This window comes from Coptis chinensis, chromosome 3, assembly GCF_015680905.1.
Source record: "Coptis chinensis isolate HL-2020 chromosome 3, ASM1568090v1, whole genome shotgun sequence".
Classification (NCBI taxonomy): domain Eukaryota; kingdom Viridiplantae; phylum Streptophyta; class Magnoliopsida; order Ranunculales; family Ranunculaceae; genus Coptis; species Coptis chinensis.
The window spans coordinates 117139201-117144481 of NC_141458.1; positions in this window are offsets into that span (position 1 = coordinate 117139201).

Sequence of the window (5281 nt, forward strand, 5' to 3'; positions counted from 1 at the left end):
CCCTCGTTGGAATGTTCTCCTCTTTCTTGACAAAATCGACATATTAGACAATACCGTTATGCATAATCGTGAGAAATATCAAACATTTAACAAGCAACATTTATATCGTAGAAAGACATATACCCATGCAATACAATACCATTAATATGTAAATATACATTCATATGCAATTCATGTCCGCAGTAATCGTATATAAATATTTACCGGCATACTGAATTTGATTCATGCATAATTCGAGGGCTAAAGCTTAAATAATAATCCATAAATTTTTCCTAATACTATATACATGGCATACATGCAGAAAACATAATAATAATAATATAAATAAATTACAATAATATCAAAATTGGAACTGTAGCTTCCGCGTTTTAGCCCGCCTTACAAACGTTTCAATTTGTCGACGCCGATTAATCCCAAAGGATTATCGATATTTTCAGGTACAAGGTATGATATTTAGGCCTGGAAATGGATCAATGTAGATCTGTAGATGTCATTCTTGGTTGAACAGAGCAAAATCGACGAATTCATCACGCTGGTAGCTGGTCCCACCAGCACAAGACGCTTTGTCCAAGAATTGAACACGTCCAAATTTTCTCGAAGTCTTATAATCTTCAGAGTTTTGTTTCCCAGTCCTAACTTTTTTGGTACCTGCAAGTGGAACGAAAATTTTTAGCGAACGTGTCTTTTTCTTTGTAAAAAAAATGAAAAAAAAAAAAAACGTAAAACGAACGAAGAGGAAAAGGATTGAAGAGAATGGGGGTTCCCTCGATGCAACTTCCGATCTTTAGCACACGCTCTATGACTTTAGAACAACAAATGGCCATTTGATTTGATATTCTTTGGGACACTACTTAGAGTTTTGAACTCTAAATTGGTGAAAAAGCAATCAAGGTTCCTTACTCACGATCTTCGTTTAAATAGAGTTGGAATAAAGATTCAAACTAAACTAAAGCTTAGAACAACTACAAATTGGAATTTACAATAAGGGGAACTAAAGAGTAAGGAGTAATTATTAATGCTAGATTTTTCCTTCCTATTAATAAAACATTAAAATGAAAACATGCACTTAATAATCAAAATGGAAATTTGAAAGAGAAATTGGAGAGTTAATCCTCCTCATGTGAACTACCATTAGTGTTGATTTGAAATAGGTTTTGATTCTTCCTAAACTCATAGACAAGTCCCTAACGGAAAAATAGATTTGATCCCTAGCATGCATGGCTCACTAAAGAGCTCATACATGCTAGCAAGTGAAACTAAACAATGACTTATCTCTAAGCTCATTGATTGATTTCTAACTAAACTCTACACCAACTACCATTTTGGGGTAGGATGTAGGATTAGTTGTTCTTCCTAAACCTACCAAACCAACAATTGGTTTACCCTCACATGAAGTTAGACTAACTCCCCAAAGGGAAGTTAGCTCATGATCCTTGGGACAAGGACTTATGAACTAATAAAACTCAAAAGAGAAAGAGAGAGAGAGAGAGAGAGAGAGAAGAAAATCCACAACCAAACTCACTTCTATTATTTCTTAGAAGAACAAGTGTTCCTCCATTAAAACTATTACAAGCTTTTAATAAAATCAAAACTTCCTTCTCATTTTCACTAAGGAACTAAAATAATGTCATGTGAGGAAAATAAGTCAAGGGAGTAATTGAGTGTCCCCACATTTGTCTAATTTCTTCCTCCATTTGAGAGAAATCTCATTTCCTCCCATTGAATTATCAAACCACATTGATTCATTTTTATCTACCACATTAAAACAAAGTGACACCTTGCTTTTTTTCACTATTAACACCTAATCTAATTTATTACATGCAAGGTGTCAACTTTGCACCAATAATTTGTTATCTTTGTCTTGACATGCTCCATGATTGATGACTCATCCAATCTTGTGGCCCCGCGATAGTGGGTCCATGTGCGATCCCAAAGGCGATCCGAGATTTTGGGCGCTTTTACAACTTCCCGCCTACGCTAGTTCATCGCCTCGATTATCCGAAAGCGACTCTCTCTTCGCGATTCGAGTCCCGTTCGAGAGGTAGGAGCTTTGGAAGTTTGATGCTTCAACGTGGATTTGGGAGAATTCATATATACTGCCTCGTGCTTTTATTGCGAGGTTTAACCAATATTTCCATGTTTCATGCAAATACCGCAAAAAAGTATGAAAACATATTTATTTCATAATTATTAAACACATAATGAACCAAATTTATATGTCTCAATGGGGTTTCATAATACACTTTTGGTGCTTATCAGCCCCGTTAGGCTTCATGACCATTCAAAGAGAAAGGACGAGTTCCGCGCTGGATCTAAACGTCCGATCAAATCAGGGGCAAAATGAGCCGCCTCTATCGGGCTTCACGGGGAGGAGGAGTTCTTCGCGACTAAACGTCCGAATCAATAGGGGGGCAAAATGAGCTTCCCCATTAGGCTTCACACCCATTCAAAGAGAGCGGGACGAGTTCCTTCATGGATGAAACGTCCGAATCAAACTGGGGCAAAATGAGTCGCCCCTATCAGCTTCACCCGCTCAAAGACAAATGGGAGGAGCCCTTCGCGGACAAAATGTTCGAATCAAATCAGGGCAAAATGAGCTGCCCTTTATCAGCTTCACCGCTCAAAGACAGCTGGGATGAGCCCTTCGCGATCTAAATGGTCCAATCAAACCGGGGCAAAATGAGTCGCCTACCCAGGCTTCACGCCAATCAAAGATGAGTCCTTCGCGGACGCAACATATGAATAAAACTTGGGGCAAAATGAGATGCCCCATTGGACTCCACGGCTTATTAAAGATAGCGGAAGAGGAGCCTTTGCAGACTGAATATCCAAATTAATTATGCAGCAAACTTAGATAAAACAAAAAAGAACGCCAACGATAAAGAAGTAAAAAGTACATTAAAGGGAAATAGATTTGCTAACGACTTATATTAAGAGCCTGCTGGGTGTACCCAGAAATACAGGCGAAGTATATAATACAAAATGGGCAATTAGTCATAGTAGAAGGATTACAACAACCACAAAAACACAAGTTTAGATTAGACAAAGAGATGAAGCCAAATGTGTTACTGCTTCCCTTCAGTTGCATTTTTCGGAGTGGACGCCAAATCCCCTTCACTAGAGGAAGGAGGATCGTTATCCAAATCAATGGGAGAGGCAACCACCCCGGCTGTGGGTAGAGTCATCCCTTGAGTAGCAGCATTAGCGAGAGAAGGGTCCGGACGGGGAGCGGGCAGGGGAACAGAGGCTGGCATATCCGCGGCTGGAGGGGGAACCGGAAGAAGACGGCCAGACGCAGTGAGAGCTTCTAATTGCTGTTTAAGTTCACGGCTTATCTTCTTCTCTGCTAGACTACGAAATCGATCAGCAGCCTCCGCCACAGCCTTGTCTACAGCGGCTTGAATTGCAATCTTACCCGCCGCTTTTTGGCCCTCGAGTTTGGAGGCAACACCGGACACATAGTCGCGATGTTTTTCTTCAGCCAGCTGGAGCGCCTTTTGGTTCTTCACGGCTATTATACGAAGATCGTCATGATCTTTCTCCAAAGCGGCGTACTTAGCCTTCCAGCCATCAGGGCCTTCGATCTCATGCCTCACGGTCTCCAAAACATTCCAAATATGGTGGTTAGGCCACGGACCACGAGCCAATGTCCAAACTTAACTACAAAAGAAGGATTACTAAACAATACAAATGAAAAGTTATTTTGCAAGGGGAAAATTTATACCTTTTCCCACCGCGGTAGATGGAAGCTCTGCGGCGGCAAAAAGCGAACCGAATCTCCATATGCTTGGTCTTTCTAAGATGCGAAATGAAGAAAAGAGAGGCCGCAACAGCGTGTTTTCTAGTATCGAAGTCACGAGTTGTTACATCCCGCTTCCTCGCCCCTCGAATTGAGGGCATATGTCATCGGCCCCGATGGCAAAGACCCGATGGGTAGGGTTCTTTACCAGACGCCGTGGAGGACCCCGTTGGTCGCAGCGATACGAATCATGGGTTCATGAAAGGCGTGAGCGGGCGGTTCTAGCCTTTTAGGCCGGAGGACTCTTGGCTGCAGCTTCGGGGGCATCCTCACCGTCCGAAGCCACTTTCCCAAAGTTTGAGCTTATTTGTGGCCATGGCAACGCCGATACCGATAATCTGGACGAGGGTTGAGTAAAGTCGTCTTCCCAATCCACCGCGGGCAGTAGGAAGAGGGGCGGTATTAGGTGTAGCGGTATGAGATTGAGCGGCAGCTCGCTGGGCAAACGGCTTTGGAGTGAGATATCTTGTTGGTGTACTTGAAGGACTTGAAAGCTTTTCTTTTTTTGGAGGAGGATTTGGGAAGTCTTTCTTTGGGTGGTGTTGGTCGGTAGAGCGGACCTTGATAGTTACATATTATTTTCAATGAAGGATCAAGGAGAAGAGGGTTGCCCTTGTATGTATCTATACCAAGAACTTCACACTGGGCACTTCCTAAATCACGGAGCCTTTGGAAAATTGCTGATGAGACGCTGGTGTAAATTTTAGATCGCGAATCAGGGCTCCAACCTGTGTCACAGAAGAAAGATGAGTTAAAAGCTAGTTAGGAAAAGGCATTGCGAACAAAAGATGTTACGCACTCACTAGAAATGAAACCGAGATGCCTTAGAGAAAGGTCGAGGAAAGATCCGCGATAGAAAACTACCGACACATATATAATGATAATAATGCCATACTTTGTCGGTAGTAATGTGGAGGACAAAGGACTTTTTTCTCGTGGATCGGTACAAAAAGGATTGGTATCTTACGCTACCAAATTTGGTACTTTTCTTTATATAGTAATGAGCCATTATGTCGCAGAGTTAGATTTTGGGGAATTGGTTTTGTTGTAGAAATTCGCGCGAGCAAGATGCTTCAAAAGTTACCAATGCCTTGGCATGGGGATGTTGAAGTGGTTACATACCGCGACATCTAGAGGAGTTAAGGAAACCGCGAAAAACTGCTGCTATCCGACCCACGGTAGCAACGACACAACCGGACCGCGGTGTGACTAGATGGGGAAATGGGTAATGCCAGCACGCGCTCAAGGATCACGCCGGGCGGGATGCCGTAGCGCTTTAATGGCATCTAAGTTGGGTCTACAAATGATATGAAGGCGAGGGAGGAAGAGTGGCTTTACTTCCTGAAGTGGAAGGTTCCGCTGCGGGGCTAGAAGTATCGGTCGCGGATTCAGATCGTTCCGCCGCAGTATGACCGCTTAGATCCGAGGTGGAGGACGCTGATCCCGGAGCGAGTGCCCCGAGGTACTCCAGATTTGATTCGA